The sequence below is a fragment of the Protopterus annectens genome, chromosome 8.part0 (assembly GCF_019279795.1).
Source record: "Protopterus annectens isolate FY-2018-M chromosome 8.part0, PAN1.0, whole genome shotgun sequence".
NCBI classification, from domain to species: domain Eukaryota; kingdom Metazoa; phylum Chordata; order Ceratodontiformes; family Protopteridae; genus Protopterus; species Protopterus annectens.
Window position 1 is genome coordinate 1,989,361,925 of NC_056741.1, and position 26,013 is coordinate 1,989,387,937.

A 26,013-nucleotide genomic window follows, 5' to 3' on the forward strand; every position below is an offset into this window, starting at 1 on the left:
GAAGGCTGCATTCCTTGCTTTCAATAGTTTGTACACCTCTCTGGTCAACCAGGGTTTCTGGCTGGCTTGTGTGATGATGGTTTTGGTGATTGTCACATCATCCACACATTTTAAGATGTAGCCCATCACTGCCTCGGTGTACACCTCCAGCTTAATACACTGGTTCTCAGTAGCCACCTCCTTGAATATGCTCCAGTCTGTGCTCTCAAAACAGTCCTGGAGTGCTGAGACTGCACCCTCTGGCCATACTCTTACTTGTTTAACTGTTGGTCTCCCTCTAGTTAGCAATGGTTTACATGCTGGTAGTAACAATACGGAGAGGTGGTCAGAGTTTTCCTAGGTTTGGGTGAGGCACTGGCTTAACCGCCAGCTTAACATTGCTGTATACCTTGTCCAGTGTGTTCTCACCCCTTGTTGCAAAGTCCACATATTGGAAATAGTGGGGCAGAACTGTTTTCAAGTTGGCCTGATAAAAGTCACCTACCACTATATGAACACAGTTTGGATTCCTGTTTTGTAGTTCTTTTATAGCCTGGTATAATGTGGTCATTGCCTCATTTGGATTAGCAATGGGAGGACTGTAGACAGGTGTGATGCAGACGCTGTTAAATTCCCTGGTCAAATTCTCTGTGTCAAAGACTTATCTGTAAGACGGATACAGGATTCAGGATTCAAGGAAAGCAGATGTTGATGTCTTTTCACATCATTTGTGATCGCTATGAAGATTAAAACAGCTACTTGTTGCAACTTGTTTTTCCTGCAACAGGATAATGATGTCATGGACATGGGGAGCTGGAGAAAAGACATTTTGTACACTTGTTTAAAGAAAAAAAAAGATTTGTTAAGACTGTCTTACTGTGAGGAACCATCTGCGAGTAAAGTATCTATTTTTAGAGGCAGTACTTCTGTAGCAAGCTAGCCAGTGAACATGTGAATCTCAGATTTTTCTGTAAGCATTCTATTTTCACTGCCTTCTTATTTACCCTTTCGGTGTCTGCCAGCCTACATGTATTTTATTCTGCATGTGCACGATTTTCTTTATTATTTAATTATAGTTCATTTATTTACCTTTGTGCTCCTGTGGCTAGTATTTATTCACTATAACAATATTTATGCATTTTTTTACCTGACCAAAGGGTAATCATTTACAATTGTTAAGTGGCAATCTGTATGGCATATGTCTTCCTGGAGACGGCTTAGGCCTAATATCAGTGAAAGGGATATTAGTTGGTGTATTTCATATTTGGCTTGATTCTAGAATGACTAAAGGCTGGGGGCCTCTGGCCGTAAAATCCAGAGTAGTGGCAGCATTACCATAATGGTACTGCAGTGGTGGTGCTGCGGTAGCGTTGTCGCCTCACAGTTAAGACGTTGCCTGTTCAATTCTCAGAGCGTCTTCTGTGTGTCGACATGCGTGAATGGGCGTTCCTTCGTTGAAGGTTGTGCATTAGGCCCGGCAAGCCAGCACGTAAAAATCTACTGCAAATCATTAGCGGACCGGAGTTCCGCTGTGGCAACCCCTAACCGGGAAAAGCCGAAAGACACAAACAAACAAGTGGCAGCGTTACCATGCCAGGGAGAAAGCAGTGGGGAATTGGAGGGCACTGGAAAGCACTGATTCATACTGAGTGAGAGACAAAGAGAGGTGTGGTGAAGTACTCAGGTAGGTAAGTAAGTGACCACTGTACAGTCCAGTCCAGGTGTGGAGGTCAGAAGCCCATAACCAGGACAGCAGAGCATATTCTCTTTATTTTCTTAGAGCTACATTGTACTTCATAAACTAGTTACAGAAACAGACTTTGATGCATTTGTTTTGCTAATTCTTCACCTTTGGTTGGCAGAGGTGAGATTCAAACACCCTCAGTAACAGTCTAACACCACATTTGCCAACAGTGGTGCCACTTCACCTCCACATTTGGTGGCAGAGAAGTTATGTCATTTCCACAGCCCCCACAGGTACTTTTTTTTTAAAGGAAAGCTAAGCTCATGGAAATATCATTTATTCAAGTCAAATGCTTCATGACCTAAAACTTTAGCACACCAAGCCTATTTGTCAGCAATTGATTCATGTTCATGCCAATTCAAATTTTTTTATTTCATCAATATTGTATCTCCATCTTACCCTCTGACACTCCCTTTTCTTTAGCCTTCAATCTTTCCTGTCATTACTGTCTTCTCTGCCGAAGCACATGCTTGCATTTTGTGGCCACAGTATTTGAGTTTTATGTCTACAATCAGACCTTCTTTTGAACAGTGTGGGTTTATTTCCTTAAGTATTGACTAATTTGATTGTCTTACAGTCAATACAATTCTCAAAATCTTTTTCAAACACTATAATTCAAAAGCATTGATTTTCTGGAGTACAGCCTTACTGCAGTCCAACTCTCACAGCCATGTGTTACTAATTGGAGAACCATAGTTTTGACTCCACAGACCTTTGTAAATAACACCTCAGACTAGAGACCATTGTTAACAAGGTAATATATCTTTGATCTTTGAAATATTGGTCACTTCTATCCTTTCAAAAAAGCAAACGTCTTTAAATTTCACAGCAGCAATATCATCTGAAGAGATCTTTCATCCCAGGAAAAAAAATCCTTCTACTGCCTTCACTTCCTCCCACCCATCTGCAAAGAATTAACAGAACTAGACGACATTTTTTATGTTGAGCAGCAAAACAGCTTTTGTGCTCTTGACCTTCACCTTCAACAACAGCCTCCTGAAATCTTCCTTACTTTAAGCCACCAAAGTGTTATCTGCATATCTGAAGTTGTTAATATCTCCTTCAGCAATTTTAATCCCAGCATATGAATCATATAATTCAGCATTTCACGTTATACATTCAACATACAAATTAAATAGGCAGGATAACTATACACAGCCTTTCCACACTCTTCTACCAAACTTGAAACAGACATTCCACATTTTGATTTAACTGTTGTTTCACATTCCGCTTACAGATAAGGTACAGTGCAATGAAAAAGTATTTGCCCCTTCCTTATTTCTTATTTTTTTGCATGTGTGTCACATTTAAATATTTCAGATCATCAAACAAATTTAAATATTAGACAAAGATAACCTAAGTAAACACAAAATGCAGTTTTTAAGTGATGATTTTATTTATAAAGGGAAAAAAACAAACTATCCAAGCCTACATGGTCCTATGTGAAAAAGTAATTGCCCCTCTTGTTAAATCATGAAGTAACTGTGGTTAATCACAGTTTTGGGAAAGATGAGTTCAATTTCAGTAGCCACACCCAGGCCTGATTACTGCCAGACCTGTTGAATCATGAGATCATTTAAATAGAACCTGTCAGACAACGTGAAGTAGGCCAAAAGATCCCAAAAAGGAAGACATCATGCCACAATCTAAAGAAATGCCGGAACAGATGAGAAACAAAGTAACTGACATCTATCAGTCTGGAAAAGGTTACAAAGCCATTTCTAAAGGTTTGGGGCTTCAGCAAACCACAGTGAGAGCCATTATTCACAAATAGAGAAAACATGGAACAGTGGTGAACCTTCCCAGGAGTGGCCAGCCTACAAAAATTACCCCAAGAGCACAGCAGCGACTCATCCAAGAGGTCACAAAAGAACCCAGAATAACATGCAGAGAACTGCAGGCCTCACTTGCCTCAGTTAAGGTCAATGTTCATGACTCAACCATAAGAAAGAGACTGAGCAAGAATGGCATGCATGGCAGAGTTTCAAGGTGAAAACAACTGCTGACCAAAAAGAACATAAAGGCTTGTCTCACTTTTGCCAAAACACATCTTGATGATCCCCAAGACTTTTGGGAAAATATTCTGTGGACTGATGAAACAAAAGTTGAACTTTTTGGGAAGTGTGCGTCCCGTTACATTTAGCATAAAAGTAACACAGCATTTCAGAAAAAGAATATCATGCCAACAGTTAAACATGGTGGTGGTAGTGTGATGGTCTGGGGCTGCTTTGCTGCTTCTGGACCTGGACGACTTGCTGTGATTGATGGAACCATGAATTCTGCTCTCTATCAAAAACTCCTGAAGGAGAATGTCCAGCCATCAGTTTGTGACCTCCAGCTGAAGCGCACTTGGGTTTTGCAGCAGGACAATGATCCAAAACATACCAGCAAGTCCACATCTGAAGGGCTTAAAAAAAACAAAATGAAGGTTTTGGAGTGACCTAGTCAAAGTCCGGACTTGAATCCAGTTGAGATGCTGTGGCATGACCTTAAAAAGGCGGTCCATGCTCGGAAACCCTCCAATATGGCTTAAAACAATTCTGCAAAGAAGAGTGGGCCAAAATTCCTTAACAGTAGCGTGAAAGACTCATTGCCAGTTATCGCAAATGCTTGATTGCAGTTGTTGCTGCTAAGGGCGGCACAGCCAGTTATTAGGTTTAGGGGGCAATTAGTTTTTCACATAGGGCCATGTAGGTTTGGATAGTTTTTTTTTTTTTCTTAAGAAATAAAATCAACACTTAAAAACTGCATTTTGTGTTTACTTGTGTTATCTTTGTCTAATATTTAAATTTGTTTAATGATCTGAAACATTTAAGTGTGACAAACATGCAAAAAAAAAATACGAAATCAGGAATGGGGTAAATACTTTTCCATTGCACTGTAATCAACTATCCTCATATCTTTAAGAACTTGCTACAATTTATCCATGCAGTCAAAGGCTTTGGAGTAATCAATAAAGAAAAAAATTTTTTTTCCAAAACTCCCTTGCTTTGTCTTTTATCCAGTGGATAGTGAGCATTTAATCTCTGGTGCCTGTGCACCTTCAAAAACCAGCATGTACATCTGGCATGTCATGGTCCATGTATTGCTGAAGTCTAGTTTGCAGGTCTTGAGCAGTACCCAGCTATCTCAGAACTCAGGGTTGTTACCTTCTACCCTCAAACATACTGACTTAGCAAAGTCTAATCTTGCCAATATTAACATAGCACTGCACTATGCTAGGAACTTACTTCCTTAGTAAATTCCAACCACAACACAATAAATTTTTCAATAAAACACATACTGAAACCCCACAAAGACCACAGTATTCTGAGATAATTCCAAAACAAACCTCCTCCTATTTACAGATCATCTTGACAACTACAAATGATGCAATTTAATGTTAGTATACACTCTTATGAATTCTATTCCCCTACCCACCGTGATATTTATTTATGGTGAAATTCCCATATAAACATGCTTGATCACAAAAAAGAACCTCGAAGCTATGTTAATAACCTCCCACTCTCCCAATATAAAAGGAATTAAAACTAGTAAGTAAAATCATCAAGCACATGATAAAGTACTGCAAGAACAGATATGAACTCTAGGTCACTACCAGCTCTCAAGATAACCATAAGGCTGCCTTCGGTTATGTTAGGAAGCTTAAAATAATGCCTATTGCTGTATCAAACAAAGTCAGTGCTAATTTCACAATCCCAACCCAGTCAGATGTGTCCTCCCACCACCACTAACCATCATACCATCAACCCCAAATCACCGTGGATCAGGGTATATCAGCACTACCTGAAATCAAGAATAATACCCAATGGAACCAGATAATTTTAGCTGTCAGTTATTAGGTGTCAAACACCACTTCGTCAAAAACTCAAATCTTTTAAGTCTCACTATGAGTTATGCTATGAAATGTGAAGAATGGGCACAGTATTACAATTTCACAAAGGCAGCCTCATGACAGACCCCAGAAACTGCAGAACTGCAGCCCTATTGGCCTGAAGTATTGTTTGAAAAGTTATGGAGTGTGTAACTAACAAATTGAAATAAAAAAACCTACGTGACTTACAAGCTGTGGATTCAAAATTGTTAGGATTTGTAAAAGGCTGGCTGTGCATATAAACCCAGATGAGTTCTTCAAAAGGGTCAGTGAAACCCTGAATGAGGACCTGACATTCCAGACTGCTTACCTTGACGTTAACCCACATGCTGGAATCATAACCAAGTCTTCCAACCTAAAACTCAATGTATTTCACTAGACAGTCAACTGTCTCTATGACAGAACCCATACTGTTAATTTAAGTAGTAATGCCTCTAGCCAGAGGAGTGTCACCAGGGGAAACCCAGTGGCCTCTGTCCTGGTGTTCAAAATCTACTTCTCAGAAGTGAAGACATATGTCTTGGGATTGCAGCAAAGTTTGATGATTATTGCAAACTGGGTACAAATATCAAATCTCTCTTGGGACATTTAGATACTCCATTAGAGCCTAGATCAGATCAACATCTGCTGTCAGTCAGACAGGCTCGCCTTAAATGTCAAAAATACAACATAGTTGCCTTTGGGAAAGATATTACTCTATCTCTTACCATAAAGCTGGATACCTCTCTTAAAACAGATACACTTATCTGAGACTTAGATACCTACGCTGGTAACAATCTGTTTTTTGATCTCAGTGTTTAGCTTTAAGTTAGGAAGTACTTCTACTTGCTCAGCTGATCTTTGCGGGTATCCACTCTAGGTCCTATGCTGTATTGGTCTCTCTATATTCTTCATTTTTAGACTTATACTTGAATATATTCCCCATTTTGTAAGGCACCTCACACAGCACCTTGGTCAAACCAAAATACCTCAAAGGTTTCTGACCAAGAACAGTTTTGGGCTTCATATTCTAAGCTACTCTGAAAGACGAACAGCCCTACCTCTCTACTCTGTCTCATATAGACTTCTTAGGGATAATTACTGTTAAGTCTTTCAAGCCGTGATTTAGCCTTTTGGACCATCTTAGAACCAAAGGTCTAACACTCATGCCAAAGACCTTAACTTAACTGTAAGATCAACAGCAAAGACTCATAAGCCAATACATTTCTACTTATTGAACAAATTCTCTCCAGAAATAAAACACAGTAATATCTACCTACTTTCACAACCAGACCATCATGATGAGAGGCTGTAGAGTCATGTCTGGAGTATATGGAAATACTCTTCTTCCCTGGAGTAACTAATATACTTACAACTCTAAGGAGTGCCACCACTGAACTTCTTGATGGCCCTTTGCCTGTAAGTTTAGTAGGATCCTATGAACCAAAAGACTTTAATGTACCGAGCACACATGCACCTACTTCACCTGTCAGGCTGATAACTTCAGGGAAAATGGAATCATAATTCATACATTTGTGATATATGATTTCTCTGAAATGATAACAAATCAGTACCCACTCTACTCTAGGGAAATCTGGAACTGGGAATGCTAGCATCTCTACCTTCGGACTGCTATTAAGGTATGCACAGTGGATGGCACAGTGCTGTCCTACTTCTATTTCTACATCCTTGGTCAAAACAATCTTACCTCCTGCCCTTTCTTCACATTGTACTATTCCCATTTGTGATTCAAGTATTCTGGCAAGCACTTATTTACTAACTTGATTAAGAAAGTACAGTTTGAGCGAATTCACTGTTGTAGTCATAACTGATGGGATTTCCTGCCATGGGAGCCCTTGGCCGGCTCGGCTACCAAAGAATTCTCACCTCCTCCTCCTCCTGAACCTGGCAGCTGCCCTGAATGATGTCAAGACATCTAGATATAAAGGGAGTCAGATGGTGCCATAACCTCAGTCATTCTTGCCCCCAACAGATAGGAACTCCCTAGTAAGTCCCCAAGGGCAACAACCTAAGCTCAAAAACTCCAGAGTATGTACAGAGGAGGAGGAGAAGGGAACAACCTAGAACTAGAATAGTGAATAACCACCCCAATCCTATGGGGCAAGAGGGGAAGGAAGGAGGGAAAAATATTGCAACAGTGAATACACATTTATGGTAAGTATACAGAACTGTACTATGTTCTCCGTGTTTCATTGCTGCAGTCAAAACTAATGGGATGACTCCCAAAACTTAAATGAGGGTGGATGGGAAGATTAAGGTGAAGAAAGGGTGTCTTGCAAGACGGCAGTGGCAAACCCCGCTCTGGGGAGGAGGTTGGAAGGTGATAATGTTTGATGAAGATATGCCTAGAGGGCCAAGTAGCAGCTTCCAAATTGTCCTTAGTGGCCACCCCTTTTAGAAAAGCAGTGGATGTAGCAGTAACCCTAGAGGAGTGTGACCTCACAGGGTCTGAAGGCTTCTTTCCATGATGGTTGCAGCAAAAGAGGATACAATGGGAGATCCATTTAGAGATTGCTTATTTAGAAAGTGGTCTCCCATCAGAGCTACAGGCAAAGGCCACAAAAAGCTGGTCATACCTCCTGACATTCTTTGTTCTGTCCAAGAAGTACCTCAGTTGCCTATGCACATACCAAATATGAATGACTCTTTCCTCCTCCTTTTGAGGGTTAGGAAAGAAGGTAGGCTAGTGGATGGTCTGGTTTAAAGATATATCTGTAACTGCTTTTAGGCATAAAGGAAGGATTGGTCCTAAGAGAGACTCTGTCTGGGTAGACAGTGACAAAGGGTTCCACACACATACGGGCCTGAAGCTCTGAAACTTTTCTAGCTGAAGTAATGGCTAGCAGGAAGCCTGTTAATGTCTGTGGAAGATGCTCACTCAAAAAGTGGGAACATGAGCTTCTAAATACGAAACTGAGATCCCATGGAAGAAAAGGTGGCTTCCTATGGGGTCTAATGTGGATGACACCTCTCAGGAACTGTTTCATGAAAGGAATTATAGAAGATAGGGGGTTGAGTAAGGAGAAAAGCTGAAATTGTTGAAGTGTGGATTTTAATAGAGGATTAAGACAGTCCTTTCAGAAAAAGTCCTGATATGTACAAAAGGATCAGTGGTATCTGAGCTTGCAAAGGTCTCTGCCCCTTTTGTCTGCACCATACTGTGAATCTCTTCCACTTGGTGGAGTAAGATTTTCTTGTAGAAGGTCTTCTGGCTTCTTTTAGAATGTTCAGGACTTGTATGTCAAGGGGTGCCCCCCTCCAGGGGGCCAAGATATCATCCAAGCTGTCAATTTGAAAGTGCTCAGGTTCACATGCATGATTGTGCCTTTGCTCTGTGTTAGTAGGTCCACTCGCTGAGGCAGCAACCATGGTTCCTTCTTGCTTGGGCTGAGCACTAGAGTGTACCAGTGCTGCCTTGGCCCTTCCTCCCTTATCTTCAGCAGTACCCTGGGCAGCAAGGGTATTAGGTGGAAGGCATAGAGGAATAGGCCTGCCCAAGGGAAGGAGAATGCATTTGTCTTCTGGGCTGACCTTGCTTTGGTCCTTGAGCAAACTTTTGTCAAGCATTTTCTTTAGTGGCAAAAAGGTCTACTTGTGGCACCCCCCCCCCATTCTTTGGTTGTGCTGAGAAAAACTTCCTGATGCAGCTGTCACTCATGAGGGTCTGACAGGTTCATGCTTAGGTGATCTGCCAATTGATTGTTTTCTCCTGGTAGGTACTGTGCCATGACGTGGAGGCCTAAGAAGTCTGCAGTTTCCCAAAGGTCCACAGCTAGGTGACAAAGAGGGTAACAGTGAGCCCCACTGCTTGTTCATGTACCACACAACCACAGTATTGTCGGTTTTTATCATGAGTACTCCTGGTTTCCATTAGTCTTTGAAGGCAATCAGACCTTTTTGGACTGCCATCAGTTATTTCCAGTTGATGTGCTTGTTCTTGAACTGAGAGCCCCATCTGCCCTGAGTCTGTAAGTTGTTGTAGTAGGCTCCCCAGGCTATATCTGAGGCATCTGTAGTCAGAGTTTGGTTTTGAGAGATGAACCTGAATGGAAGGCCTGGGTTACAGGAGCATAGACTCATACCAGGCTAACTGTCCTTATGGACCATTTTAAGCCTAGCCAATTACCCCATGTAAGAATCAAACCCTGCACCTTGGGTCTGTAAGGTAAACACCTTAACCATTATGCCAACTTCCCACCTCTCCACAGCTAGGTGACAAAGAGGGTAACAGTGAGCCCCACTGCTTGTTCATGTACCACATAACCACAGTATTGTCTGTTTTTATCATGAGTACTCCTGGTTTCCATTAGTCTTTGAAGGCTAGCCAATTACCCCATGAGACAAGAAACGAGCCTCACCCTGAAGTTGAAGGACTGAGAATGTTGGCACCACACTTTTTGAGGTACCACTGCAGTTTCCTCATACGTAGTCTGGCCAGGGAGATCATGAGGATGCACAAGGCCATGCAACCCAAGGGTCTGAGGAACTCTCTGGCTGTGAGGTAGTTCCTGAGAAGGAGCTTTTGGAAGTACAGAGCTAGAAAGGTAACCCTGTTCTGGAGGAAGGCAGCCTTTCTGATGTGATGAGTCCAGCAAAGCCCCCAAAAACACAATCCTGTTTAAGGGAATGGTCTGAAACTTTTGGGTACGGATGGTAAACTCCTGAGAAGCTAAGATCTCTCTTATGTGTAAAGCAGATCTGCTTTGAGTTTGTCTAGATCTGTTGCCTGAATGAGGCAGTCATCTAAGTAGAGGTAAATATGAATTCCCTTTGACTTGCAGAAGACCATCACTGAGGCTAGGCATTTTTGTGAAAATCCTGGGTGCAACAGACAAGCCAAATGCCAGAGCAAAGAATTGATTGTCATACCTGTTCTGAAGCATAAGAACCTCCTGTGAGATTTTTCTATGGAAAGGTGGAGGCATGTGTCCTTTAGCTCTAAGGTTACCATGAAAGCTTTGGGAGAGACCATGTGCAGCAGTTTGTGAAAGGTTAGCAGTTTGAATTTTGGTACTTGAAAGAATTGGTTGAGCCTTGACAGGTCCAGAATCAGCCTTCAGGTACCCTCTTTTCTGGGTTTAGGAAAATCTTTGAGTGAAAACTTTTTCCTTGAAAAGAGTTTGGTACTGGTTCTGCAGAACTGTGAGTGCACAGGAGCTCCATTTGCTTTAAGGCCTCTGTCTGTTGGTTTGGTGGAATATCTGGGAAACCTGATTGAATTGGAGGCTACTTGAACTGGAGTTTTTAATCTCTTTTTATGATTTTCAGTACACACTGCTCCCTAGTAATAAGAGTTCAATTCTTCAGGAAAAAGGACAGCCATACTCCTAGCTTGACAAGGGTTAGGAAGAGAGCGGTGGGACTTGAAAGGAAGGGAAAAGGAGTCATCATTGCTCCCTTCTGGGTCCCTGTTGGAGGGACCTCACAGCCCTACTGGAATCTGCTTGCCATTGTCTTGGTCCCTAGTGCTACCTCTGACTCCTTTCCCTTTGAGGTCTCCTATGTCTAGGCTTAGACTAGGAGGCCAGAAAGGACCAGTGCTTAGTAGAGTAAATCTTTCAGCTTGTGTGGAAGTTCAGGACCTTGCAGCGTATCTGACTCCAAACTGGCTTCGACAGAGGCCTTTGCCACAACCTCAGTCATCAGAGGGAACTGCAAAAGTGTCTTACCTTCTTTGATGATAACAAGCCTAGGCGGACTGGCAGATGGTGGACAAGGGCTACCTGATACCCTAAGTTTTGGGCGCTTTTCATTTTTACCCTTAAGGAGATCAACTTCAGCTCGACCGGCGGATGACAGTATAAGAAGGTCCTCGTGACTCTCTGAAGAGTTTAAGTAAAATCTCAGCCCTACACTTGATTGTTCTACTGTTAAAGCGAGCACAAAACCAACACTTAGGCATGTTGTTCCCGGGGCCCAAACAAGTTACAAAAAAGGAGTGAAAGTCCCAGGGGTATCTGCTTGCCACAGGGGAGACAGTCATTAATATTCTATGGCATCATTCAAGAAACATATGAGAAGCTTCCCATCAATTATGACTCCAACAGTGAAACGTGAACATTTATTATTCCTTATTCTTTCAGCTTTGAAAATCAAGCCTTGAACCCAACTTATTTTTTTACTCCCCTGAAAGAAAATTAAGGCTGAATTTCTTTCCATACTGATGACTTCTGTACAGGCCATCCTTTCATTTTAACACTGGTGGATAGCTGCATTTCTAAAACAGTATCAACATATGTTTGGAATTCCTTTACTTTTTCTGTTGTTTCTGGTAACGGACATACTGGGAAAAGCAGCTCCTCAAAATTTCCTAGCAAATGTGCTCTGCTCAACACATTCACTACATGTAGTTCTTTACCTCGTCTGTAAATCCCTTTCAGATCATACTTCTTTTTCCTGTGCAATCTCTCGGGTGCTTTGTACAAAGACTTTCTGAATACGCTTTGCAGTGTCTTGTGGTCTGCTTCTACCTGAATGTCATTATCACAGACATATAATCATGGAAGTTCTCACTTTCACACTATTGCTAAGAGCTCCTTTTCCAACTAAGCACATCTCCTTTGTGCAAATGTAAATACTCTTGACCCTCAGGCAACTGGTCTATTCTTCTGAAGACTCACAGCTTCTATACCATTCTTAATGTCGGTTGTCATGCTGTTGAACACTGTGTTCGAAATCATGGTCTGAAAGGTTCCAGTTAATCGAATCCTAGTTCTCATATGGTCGAACTGCATGGTGCACTCGACCACAGGAGAATCGATGTACCGACACTGTGAACTGAGGTCGTGCTGCAATGAGGAACAGAGAATTAGCCCATTTCCTCACTGTAGTGCGATCTCACAGTTGGTATATTTAATATGCAGGGGAGCGAAGCCCCCCTGCTAAATAATGGATTTAACTTTCCGTTGAATGTTTAGTTAATATGCATAGCAGAAGGTGACTGATGTCACTTTCTGCTATGTCAAAAACATGTTCGCATTTGTTTACTATGCAAAGTTTCGAATCTGACATTTAGGCTCAAAGTTCTAAACGTTCGACCGATGTGGATTCGAAATTTCCATAGTAAACCCTTAATGGCATCTATTTACAACACAATTGGCTTATCACTGTCACAGCTTTTTAGTACTTGCTCATCTGTAGTTTCTTAAGCATCTGAAAATTCTTATGTTGTGCACAGCTCAGCTCCCCGGCTATATCCTGCCCCAACAGCTTTCTTATAGGCAAACTTACATGGGAAAATTGTAAGATTCTGCATGAACCTCAGAAACCTCTCTGATGATAGTTTGTTTTCTGGCATCAACAACTGTACAATGCTTCACTGACTCCCACTGATTTTACTCATTAAAGCATTTCCAGCTTCATATAAATGTTAATCTTGAAACAGCAGCTAATGGAATTGTCTTTGCTATCTGTGACCAACAAGTTACACTAAAAAAGATTTGCTTTTCATTGTCCCCGAAGCCAGAATTGTAATATAATTATTTTGTTAACCTTGTAAGCATCTTGAATGGGGCTATTACTTCTGGTCAATGGCATGGCCCAACCAAAAGAAAACAATGTGTGCATTACATAGACAGATACTGTGACAAACGCCACAAGAAAATAGTGTGAAATTTCACAGAAAGACAAAATGGCATGTATAGAAACCACAGAAAATTGTAGAGACAGGAAATGGAGATATCAGTATCATTTTACTATTATATTTTTTAAATATCATACTTTTTGAGTTGCATCAAGGAAAAGGAATCTGTAGTGACAAATCAAAATTATGCACTTACCATAATGATATATCGATATTGTCCATTTCCATCCAGTTCAACCTGTGGGATTATCCGAGACTAGCCATTCCAAAAGACTTCAGCCCTCAAGCTTCACCTCCTCTACCCATAGCAACTTACTCTTCATAGAGTTACCACAGACTGAGTTTGTCCCTCTACAAAAAATCTCAACAGTTAACTCTAAGACCATAAACCAATGACCCCAAAAGGAGGACAGGGAAAGAAAGAAGCCTCAGCAACTCGGTCATCCAGTGTCCAAGATGGATGGCTGAATCAGACAGAAACAGACAACATGGAGCTATGATTATGGTAAGCTCATAACTTTCGTATCCAATGCTGTCTTTCATCCGGGTTCAACCTGTGGGACAGAGTCATCAGCCAAGTTTCACCCTATGGAGGTACAAGGAAATCAAATTCCATGACACACTGGAACCAAAGGATGGTCAACACCTCAATTGCATATCCTTCTTGTAGTGAGAAAGCTCACCCAAGAAGCCACAGCACAAATGTCATCAATAGCAACTCTTGAGGAAAAATGCCATGGGGGTAGCTATAGCTCTAGCAGAGTGATTCATCGGTTTGCAAGGTAAAGCCTTTTTCTTTCAAACTATACCATAAAGAAATACAATCAGAAAGCCACTTCGATATGGTAGAGAAACACTGGCTTTTACAACCAGGCCTGTGAAAAGAAAACAAACAGCTAATTAGACTTCCTAAAGGACTTGGTTCTATCTAAATAAAACCTCAGCTGCCTATGAACATCAAGACAATTCAGTAAGTATTCTACTTTTTAACAAAAATTGGAGAAAAACAATGGCAAATGAACGTCCTCGTTTAAGGTGATTTCTGCCACCACTTTTGGAAAAAGAAGCAGGATCCATTCTGAGAGACACCCCTTCTTTGTGAAAGGCCAGATATGGAAGCACTGAGGATAATGCTTGCTGATCTGACACACACCTGCCCAAAGTAACAGCCACCAGGAAGACAGTCTTCAAAGACAACAACTTCAAAGAAGCTGTAGCTGATGGGTAAAAAGGAAATCCAGTCAGAATGTGAAGATTAAACTGTAAATCCCCAGATAGGGGGGTCACAACAAGAACATTCCTCTGGGAAAGACCTTGGAAGTCTTCAACACTGCCACTGAGATATTATCTCTGCCAGTATGAAGTTTGGAAATAGCAGTTAGCGGCACTTTAATGGTTCAATAACTACAACCCAAATGAAACAGTTCAGCATGGTAATCAAGAAAAAACCTCCAAAGGCATTGGAAAATGATCCAGACTTCTAGAAGAAGCTCATACGGTGAAGCATTTTCACTTTCTAGCATAAACCTTATAAGTAGATGGCTTCTGGGAAAAGGAGAAATGTGAACCACCATCTCCAAAAGCTTGGGATCTCTAGCCATCAAGGGAAATGGAGAAACCATATTGTTAATTTGAGTCTCTGAAGGATGGACAGGTCAGAGCCCACCGGGTGACCCATAAGATACAAACAGGACCCAAGCACCCAAGTAGGGGACTGCAGAAGAGGACACAGACAGGGAAAACACAACCGATGGAGCCAAAAGGGGGCAATGAGGATTACAGTCGCTCTGCAATGAGTAGCTTTCTGGAGAAACTATTACTAGAGGAGGGAGAGGTTAAGCTTACAGGAGAGCATCCCTGGGTGACTGTCCCTGTGGAGGAACCAATAATAACCATAGCACTTGGTGTTTGATGAAGAAGCAAACAGGTTGCAACATGGAGTGCTCCAATGCTGGAAGATCAGAGCTGCAAAACTCAGATTGATGGACCACTTGTGAGGAAGAATGTTCCTGCTCAGACTGTCCACTAAATTGTTAGATTTCCCTAGGATGTGCTTTGCTATCAGAAACCTATGAGATGAAATCAACCACTGCCAAACCCTCATGGTCTCTCAAAAAAGAAGGTAGGACCAACTTCCCAGTTTAAGCAAAGTGTAACCCAAGAGTCTGAGAACAAGGGAAGCCAGAGGTTTCTTGTGAGACAATTGGAGAATGGCCTGAATAAGAAGGACTTCCACAATTGCCATGCACTTGGTGAACACAAAGAGGGCTTTGGTGAGACTAAATGGCAGCACCCTGAACTATGGCCGTCTCCCAGCCGGAACTGAAGATATCTCCTGGAATGCCTCACTATCTTTATGTAATGGTAAGTGTCCTTGAGATTGATTGAGCACATCTAGTCATCCTTTTTAAAAGAGGTAGAATGGACTGCACCAAGAAAGTACAGTTGTGTACACTTACCATAAATGTAGATGTTCGAGTGTATTCACTGTTGCCGTCATCACACACGGGTTATCTGCCTGCAGGTAGCCCTCATTCAGCCCGAATACCAGAGTCTTAGTATTTCTACGTCGGATGCTGTCACTTCTTCCATGACGTCAGGTCGTCAGGGGTATAAAAACAGGCAGCCAATGCCATTACATCAGTTTTTCTTGCCCCAAATGTCAGGAGCCCCCAAATAGGGAGCTAGTATATGGTGTGCAAACCACCATCAGTAAAAAGTAAATACCAATACCATTAGGAATAGCCACAGAGAGGAGAGAGAGAAAGACAGAGAAAACCAGGGGCTGGAGGGAGGGAAACCATGACTGCAACAATGAATACACTCAAACATCTACATTTTTGGTAAATGTACACAACTGTACTATGATCTTCATGTTTTACAGTTGCAGTCATCACACTTAGGTTGATTCCCAAAGCTGAGGAAAGGTGGAGGCAGTCAAGAAGAGTTAGGGCTGGCTAGTATGCCCTGCAAGACTGCTGTAGTAAATCCTGCCCTGGATTTGGAAAAGATAGGTAAGTGGTAATGCTTGGTGAAGTTGTGTACAGAACTCCAGGTTGCAGCTTCCAGAATGTCCCTGGTAGGGAATCTCCTGAGAAATGCTGTAGAGGTAGAAGTAGCCCTAGTGGAATGTGTTCTGACACCCTGAGGGGTTGGTTTTCCATGGTGCTTGTAGCAGAAATGAATGCTGTGTGCTATTCATTTGGAAATGGTTTGTTTAGAAATGGCTTTGCCCTCTTCCCGTTGCAAAGCTGACTAGCAGCTGATCAGATTTTCTGAAAGGCTTAGCTCTATCAAGGTAGAATCTGAGCTGTCTGTGCAAGTCCAAAGAGTGCAGGATCCTTTCCCCTTTATTCTGAGGGTTAGGGAAGAAGGTTGGCAAATGGATGGATTGGTTTAGGGTCACACTGGACACCACCTTAGGCATGAAGGACAGGTTAGTCCTGAGGGAAACTCTGTCGACATGGAAGATAATAAAGGGTTCCACCGCCATCAGTGCCTGTAGCTCAGACACTCTTCTAGCTGAAGTGATGGCTAGAAGCAAGGCTGTTTTCCAAGAGAGGAATTTTAACTCTGCTGAAGCAGCAGGTTCAAAAGGGGGAAGCGTGAGCTTTTCCAGTACAAAGTTAAGGTCCCAAGCAGGGGTGGGTGCTCTCCTTGGTGGCCTTAATTTGCTGGCCCCTCTCAGGAACTGACTGATGAAAGGGTGAAAAAATAGAGGTGGCTCAGTATTGTAATGAGCCAAAATAGCAGAGGCATAAATCTTAATGGAGGAGAAGGATAGGCCTCTGTGGTATAGTTCTGTTATGTAATCCAGGATTAGAGGTAAAGAGGGCACTGCTGTGTCTTTTCCTTTAGACTGAATACAAGAACAAAATCTTTTTCATTTTTCAGCATAGGATTTCCTAGTACTAGGCCTTCTGGCATCAAGAATGACATCCAGCATCTGTTTACGTAGGGTTGCTGGTGGAGTATTCAAGGAATAAGCCAGGCTGCAAGATTTATGGTTTGCAATTGTGGATGCAAAATCTGTCCCTCCTGCTGTATCAGCAGGGTAGGGGTCTGGTGTAGATGCCAGGGTGGCGCTGTTGTCAGGCTGCGCAGGAGTGGGTACCAGTGCTGGCGTGGCCAGTCTGGGGCAATCAGAATTGTCCTTGGCCTGTCTTTTTGATCTTGAGTAGTACTCTTGAGAGAAGGGGCAGAGGGGGAAAGGTATAGATTGAGAGTTTTTTCCATTGAAAGGATAGGGCATCCACCTTCCAAGGCCCTGCTGTGAGGGTTCCTGGTGCAGAATTTGCTTAATGGTGGTTGTGGGGGGAGGCAAAGAGATCCACCTCTGGGTTCCCCCACCTCTGGATCAGAAGGTTGAAGGTGCTGGGCTCCAATTTCCACTCATGTGGATCTAAAAGATTTCTGCTTAAGTCGACTGCCAGTGAATTTTGTTTGCCTGGCAGGAATTGAGCTTGTAGATGGACTTGGTTGTCCAAAACTGTGCTTGACAGAGTCATGGTTAACCTGCAGAGTGGGTAAGAATGGGTTCCCCCCTGCGTGTTTATGTACCACATAACTGTGGGGTTGTCTGTTTTTATCAGTAGTTGCCCTGGAAGGATTAGGTATCTTAAAGCTGTCACAGTACAGCTAGCATCTCCTTTTAGTTGATGTGCAGGAGAATTTGGTTTGGGCTCCAGTGGCCCTGAATGTATTTGCCAACCATGTGGGCCCCCCATGCATAGTCTGATGCATCTGTGTTCAGGATTTGGGTGGCGTGGGGTAGAGTAAAATGCAGTCCCTTGTTGTGGTTGCATGCTTCTGCCCACCAAAGGAACTCTGCCCTCAGATAAGGTATGATGGGAATTACTGTTTCCAGGTCCTGAGAATGTTGGCACCTAAGTACCACTGAAGTTTCCTCATATGCAGTCTTGCATATGGAATTAGCAGAATACATGAGGCCATGAACCCTAGGGCTTACAGTATTTTTCTTGAAGTTAGCTGGGTTCTGGTGGCCATTTGTTTGAAGTAGCCTGTCAGACAGACCTGTTTTTCTGAAATGAGAAATGCCATCTGGGAAGTTGTGTCCAAGCTTGCTTCCAGGAATACAATCTTTTGACTGGATACCAGTTGTGATTTCTTTTTGTGATGGTGTACTCCAATGAAGTGAGAAGTCTTTTTACAAATGCCAGGTGCTAAAGCAGCAATTCCTGGCTGTCCACCTGAATCAGGCAGTCGTCCAAGTATGGGTAAATTCGGATATTTCTCTGCCTGCAGTATGCAATGGCTGGAACCAGGCATTTTGTGAATACCCTGGGGGCAGTAGATAAGCCAAAGCAAAGTGCAGAGAACTGATAATGCATAGATCCTGCCCTAAAACGTAGATATTTCCTGCATGATTCCCTGATGGGAATGTGCAGAAAAGCTTCTTTTAAGTCTAGGGTGACTAACCAGGCATCCTTGGCTAGCATAGGGAGAAGCTGTTGCAGGGTAAACATCTTGAATTCTGGGACCACCAGGAAGGTGTTGAGAATTGAAAGATCTAGGACTGGGCGCCAGGAGCCCTCTTTCCTGGGTACCAGGAATAGTCTGGAGTAGAAACCCTGACCCCTTTGTTCTACTGGAACTGGGTGAATACCTCTGATGTTGAGCAGGGAAAGAACTTGGTTTTGAGCCTCTGCCCACTAGTTTGGAGGAAGGTCTGGAAACATGCTTGTGATTGGCAGTGAATGGAAATAAAATCTGTACCCCTGGGATACAATGTTGAAGACCCATCAGTCCTGAGTGATGGACATCCAGTTTTTGGCATGAAGGGCAAGTTTTCCTCCTAGGGGCACAATCAATTTGGCAGGGCTGGGAAGTAGAGTTGAGAAGTCACTGTGAACTTTTGAAATAGGGAGGTGGCTTACTACTCCCTGTTTTAGGGGTGGGAGCACTCCATTGCTTAGATCTCTACATACCCTGAGACTGTAGTTTGGGTGGTCTGTTTCCCCTGGGTCTTGTTTGGGAAGGCCTGGAGGAGGCTGGAAAGGACCAGTGTTTTGAAGGGCAAAGCCTACTGAATCAAGGTGGTTGCACTTGTCAGAATTCTTTAACAGTTTGCATAGCTTAAGCTTTTTCTTCCATCTTTTTAAGAACTTCTTCTGCTTTGGTGTCAAACAAAACGTCCTTATTTAAAGGAGCGTCTAGTAATTTGGATTTGACATGGTCTGGCAAGGTCTGCTCCTTCAGCCAAGCATGTCTTCTCAGTACAGAGCCAGTGAGTGTGGCCCTGCAAGATGCTTCTAAGGCATCAAAGCAACACTGCAAAGTATGCTTACTAACTTGGTTTGCAGAATGCATAAGCTCTTGCAAATCTTTATTTTCTGCACAATCTGGAAATATTACCATTTTTTGTTTAAGGAATTCCATAACATGTTGCTGGTACTTCAGCATGTGAAACTGGCAATTCAATGCTCTGACAGCAAGAGTTGCAGAGATATATAACTTCTTACCCCATCTGTCTAAAGCTCTGGAATCTCTGCCCGAAGGGGTAGGATTTTTGGCTGTAGTAGACTTAATACCTTTAGGTCCCTGGGAAATTATCACTGGATCAGCAGTAGGATTCTTGAAAAGAAACTTGCAGGAATCAGGTGCTCGGTAGTACCTGTCAGGTTTCCTAGGGGCCGGAGGTAAGGTGTCTGCAGTAAGAATGGATTCCATGAAAACATCAGCCACAACATCCAGGACAGGGGGAATAGCTACACACCTGTGCTGAGGTAGCTCTAAAAATTCTCTGAGTCTCTTTTTGGACTGAGGATAATCGGCATTCCCAATGGAAATGCTCTCTTAAAGTATGCAAGATTTCATCAAAAGAGAATTCCACTAGAGGGGGGGGGCAGAGGGAATGGATTCCTCTGCATCTGAATCCTCATAGGCTGATAAGGACATGTCATGATAATCAGAAAGGTCAGAGTCATGGGAATCTGAAAGGCAACTGAATTCTTTGTCTCTTAGCAGGGAAAGGCTGGCTTCCCCTAAGGTCTTCAGCCATTCTAAGCATTTGTTTTTGTGGCATGGGGGCCTGAGCATGCGCTTTGTTCATCAGTTTTCTAGGCACAGTGCGTACTCTCGGCCTAAGAAACTCAGTAGTTTTGGCTAAAAAAGAAGTCGTTGGTTTGATTCGAACATCGGTAGGTTGGAAAACACCCTCAGAAGCTATCTGCACAGTGGCTCCGGACCCATCCAAGGTAGAGACATCCACTGGTTCCATAGTTGAAGAAACATCTAGCAGCATACCAGACTCCGAATGGGTCTCAGCAGAGGCCTGCAAATCCATAGAAGTGGTCATCAGGCACTGCAAGCAAAGGCGCCTCACTGAGTACCGGCGGACTGGTGACTAGCTTAACGGAAGCATCATCGGCAGTTTTGGACCTATGCGGTCTGTCTGTCTTTATCCTCCCATTTTGGGAAGATCGGTAGTCAGATGGCTTACTGAAGCCATTTCGGAATATGGAGATCAAGAGCAAAAGAATTTAGCAACAAAAATAGCCCAACGATGAATGGTTCGGATGTTAAACAAGGCAGAAAACCGACAGTGAGGAACATTGTGGTCTGGGCCTAAACAGGTGACGCAGTAAGAATGAAAATCTTTGTGAGGTATTTGCTTTCCACAGGCAAGACAATTGTTAACTTTTTCTGACATCAGTTAGAGCAGTAGCGGCTGACCGGCACTTGTGAACTGCTTCTGCTTCAGGCTCCTCCTCGGCAAGAAAGACTGATGCAATAGCATTGGCTGCCTGTTTTTATACTCCTGACGACCTGACTTCATGGAAGAAGTGACAGCAACAGATGCAGAAATACTAAGACTCTGGTATTCGGGCCAACTGAGGACTACCTGCAGGCAGATAACCCAAGTGTGATGACTGCAACAGTGAAACACGAAGAACATCATCTGGAATATGGTCTGTTTTGCAAAGTGATTCAACTTGCTCAAAATCCAAAATTGGTCTGAGGTCTTTTTCTTCTTTGAAACCAAAAAGAACCTGGAATAGACCCTAGAGCCACTTTGTTTTGGTAGAGCCTCTTGCATGACGATTTACTAACAGCTTTCAAATCTTGATAGCTGCATCCTTTCTCTGACAGGGTGGTATGACCATAAAGTGTTGTCAGTTTTCTTTGGTGGAAATAAAAATAGAATTATGTAACCTCTAGATATGACTCTAAACACCCATATGTCTTAATTGATGGCCCAAGCTTCCAAGTGTACATCCAAGCAACCCCAGATGGTCTCTGGAGCAGGACAGTCACGCAACCCTTCGGGGAAGCTGAAAAGGCCTTCCAGAAAAGGACCCACAGAAACCCTGTTGCACAGGTGCCATTCATGCCAGTTACCCCTCCTGCCATGAGGGGAACACTCCACAGGGACACCCTGCAAAGACTGCTGTACTTTCCTAAAGAAGGGACACTTGCCCTCCCCCCTTCTGGTTCCTCAAGAAGATCCACTGAGAGCTGTCAAAATACACTCAGATGGCAGACAATGTCTTTCCATCTTGCTCATTTCTAGCCAATGTGTCTTTAATCTCATACCCAAAGATCTAAAAGCTATCAAAAGGGATGTTAATAATGGATGCCTTGAAATCCACAGTTGCACAACCTCATCCAAATTTGGCGACACATGTTCAATGCCAGCTCAGTGGTTTGGGACATGCCATCGATCACGTAGAGAGCAGACCCATGGACATGTTAGAAATAGACTGAAGTGTGGACAACTACATCTCCATGGTCTTCTGAGACTCTGTCACCTATTGTGCCTTAATCCCTCGATACTTCAGACATGATGTCCCAGTGAAATCTTGTCAAATGAGCGAGGTAATTCAATGTTCAGTGCAAAGCTGGCTGCTGTGCAAGATGCTTTCCTAACAGATTCAACACCCTAGGTTCCTAGTTAGAGGAGTTGATGGACAAAATCTCTTCCCAGACATCCTACTTGGCAGCTGCTACCACCACAATGGCATCAATGGCGGGACCCCTACTCCGATGTTGACGATCCTTGGGAGGGGCCAAGATCTTATTGGGCTTTTTAGGTATAGGTTCCACCATATCAGCCTCCCTCCAGGCCCTCATAGACACCAAGTCAATGAGCGCATCCAGACGGAGAACCACCTTAGACAAGGATGAGCCCACCCCTGAAAGCCTCGAAAATACAGACTCCTTTGGAGAGGATGCTTGCTGGTGCAAGTCTACAGGCACAGGCAATGGGGGGGGAGGAATGCTAGCTGGGGCCAACCTTTCCGTCTCCAGACCATGGAGCATACTTTCTACCAGGTCAAAGGCAGAGACTGAAGCTAGCCGCCCACAGTCCGCACCCCTGAGATCCAAAGGCTCCAAAGACATGTGAGACTTCAGAGCCACTCTCATCGGCCCAGACACCAAGACTGAAGAACTATTGAGTGCTGAGGCACAAAGAGAAAGCCAAGACACTCAAAGAGTGGACCCTGACAACGAACCCCCCCCCCCCTCCAGAATGGTCAGCTCTGAGACCAACGAAGTTGAGAAGATCAAGGTAGTGGTGGAAGCCACAAATCACCTAAGCTGCTGGACTCTATTCCAATGGTGGTAAGTCAAATGGCTCAAGGAACCCCAGAGCCACGAGGCTGGAGGAAGGAAACAAACCAGTTGGAGATAAAGCCTCGGGTGAAGGACCTGAGGTAGATGGGATCAGGCCTTGCTGCATCTAAGCCTGCAGGAAGGAATCAGTGAGTCTAATACTCCCTACCGATCAGACCAAATGAGATTAAGAGGGTACCAAGGAGGGCTTGGAGGCCAACCTACAAGTAAAAGCCTTCGAGGACTAGTCCCAAAATGGAGATCAGATCTGAAGTGGAGAAGAAGATGATTCAGAGGAAAGTCTGAAGGAGTACAAGATGAAAAAGGGAAGTGAATCCTGCCCAAAGAAGCCCCTTTTGACAGGAAGGAACTAGGGACACTAAGTGTTGTGGAAGAACCCTTCCCAGCAGTCTGTACTATGAGAGAAGAGGTTGAAGAAGTCTGACCAAAGATGGTGCTGATGCAGCCCGAAGTGATGAAAATCTTTAGATCCTGCTGGTTTTAGAAGCAGGGGAAGCCCACTTGTTTTCAATCCCCTTTAGATGGATTAGGGTCTTTAAAACTATCGTTCCAACCTTGATCACTCTTCTCAGAATTACTGGCTGGAGAGGTGGGGGAAGAAGTATCTCTGGCAGCAGAAGACCCTTGGGAACAAGCTTAGCCCTTCATTCACTGACAGCCCTGGATCCAAAGCTGTTACAAATGTAGCAGTGGGTGGCATGGAGGCAGCAGACACACTGACTGTGTGAATCCTGTGAAGGAAGACTGCAGTCACACACCAAACCCTTTTTAAAACTCCTTATCCATAATAGAAAAAAACATAACAGACTCTAAGAAACTTACTGCCAACTACTTCACTCATTAATACCATTATTATTACTATTTATTATATTACAGTTTTACACACAAATGGGTTGGAAAAGCCTGTAACAGAATAACCAGTTAAAAACCTTACAATTTCCTACCTAAACTGCCTAAGCAAGTCTAAATGAAAACCTACTTAAACTAAAAAGGATAGAGGAACAGATGTTATAAGTGCTCTAAAGCATGCAAAAATGGATACACCAAGCACAACTCAAGCTTTAACTGCTATCCTGGAAGGTGGAAACTTTGTAGAGAACAAGGTACTATGAGCAGAGGAGTTAGAGCTTGAGGACTGAAGTCATTTGAAATGGCCGGTCTTGAACCAGAGTCAGATCCAATAATCTCAAAGGTTGAACCTGGATACATCATATCATGATATTTTGGGCACAGTACCTTTTAAGAAATCAGTCACATACCATAAAAAGTGTTTTCTGAGTGACTCAGGGTCACTTTATTAATAAGTGACATGCTCTACTACACAGCTGATGGCAGCACACTATGACAATCATACCTAGGATGGGCAGACATACAGTGGATATAAAAAGTTTACCCACCCCCGTTAAAATGCCAGGGTTTTATAATATAAAAAAAATGAGACCACAATAAATTATTTCAAAACCTTTCCCACCTTTAATGTAAGCTATAACCTGTACAATTCAATTGAAAAATAAATCTGTTAGGGGAAAAAATATAAAAAATAAAAAATTTAAAATACAATGGTTGCATAAGTGTGCACACCCTTGAACTAATACTTTGTTGTGTGTGCACACCCTTAAACTAATAATTTGTTGAAGCACCTTTTGATTTAATTACAGCATTCAGTCTTCTTGGGTATGAGTCTATCAGCATGGCACATCTTGACTTGGCAATATTTGCCCAAATCTGTCAGATTGTGAGGGCATCTCTTGTGCACAGCCCTAACAGACACCTGAAGGTTTTGGACCAAAAGTGACTTCTATTTGGAACTGTTCATAATTCCCTCCACCTTGACTAAAGCCCCAGTTCCAGCTGAAGAAAAGCAACCCCAAAGCATGATACTGCCACCACCATGCTTCACCGTGAGGATGGTGTTTTTTTAGTGATCCAAAGTGTTGGACCATAACACATTTTCCCATATGCTTTGGGAGACCTGATGCATTGTTTTGCAAAGTTTACCCATAGTCCTGACATATGGAGAATACAGGAGATTGTTGTCACATGTAGTACAAGAAATTCCTGCAGCTCCTTCAGTGTTGCTGTAGGTCTCTTGGCAGCCTCCTTAACCAGTTTTCATCTTGCCTTTTCATCAATTTTGGAAGAACATCCAGTTCTTTGCAATGCCACTGATGTCCCATATTTTCTCCACTTTTTGATGACTGTTTTCACTGTGTTCCATGGTGTATCTGACTGATACCTTTCAACATGAGATCCCTTTGATGCTTTGTAACTAAGCAAATGTCAGGAAAATCCTACTAGGACAGCTGAACTTTATTTGGGGTTAATCAGAGTCTCTTTGATTGATAAGAAGACTGAATGCTGTAATTAAATAAAAGATGCTTCAACAAAGTATTAGTTTAAACAGATTTGTTTGTTTTTCAATTGAATTGTACAGGTTATTGGTCACATTAAAGGTGGAAACAGTTCTTAAATGATTGATTGTAGTCTCATTTTTTTACACCATAAAAACTTTTTATATCCACTGTATCATATTTGCTGTTACTCACATTAGCTCCAAAGTTAGATTACTAGGCTTATTTAATAATAATCACATAATACCATTTCTGGCTGTTAATCCAGTTTAATTACATCTGATTCCTCTTGTAATTGATATGAAGTTTCATGTATCAATGATCAATACTACTTTTGCCTTCTTTTCATGGACTACTGTATCTGTCTGTAATACTTTGTGTCTCATGTTACCAATTAAACACGCCTGCCATTAATGGATCACATATCCTGGGCCATTAAATTCACCTCTCATTAACCATTCCTGTGTCAAATCCTGATCGACATGAGGTTGTTCCAGAGTTTTTTCTACATGCAATTATATTTATGCCTCTTCCACATTTCTTGCCTTCTTATCTGATCCTTCACCTTATATTCGTGCCTGTTTTTGTCTGCTTCTGGTTTGATTACACACCACTAACTATCCACTTACCTTAACCCAAACCCTAAGGTCCTTGTTCCTAGATGTCAGGGCTGTTTTCAAATATTCCTTACTGAGTTTTGTTCACATTTGTTCATGCTTTATTCTCAACCCTTCATTAATTCCTACATATTTACACACTCTCTTCTGCTCAAGTTCCTTTATATCACATTCATGTCCCAGACTGATATATTCTTGTTGCTGCAGCTTTCCCACTTTAAAAGTTGTTTTTGCACATTTATCAAGGCCAAATGACATTCTTTATATCA

The 26,013-nt window shown here is 42.6% G+C and overlaps 1 protein-coding gene across 1 annotated transcript in view; it reads right to left on the reverse strand.

The window, feature by feature from the left end:
- KLHDC4 (kelch domain containing 4) overlaps positions 1-26,013 on the reverse strand; it is a 406,967-nt gene that overhangs the window by 151,953 nt on the left and 229,001 nt on the right. The gene's annotated exons all lie outside the window — the stretch shown is intronic.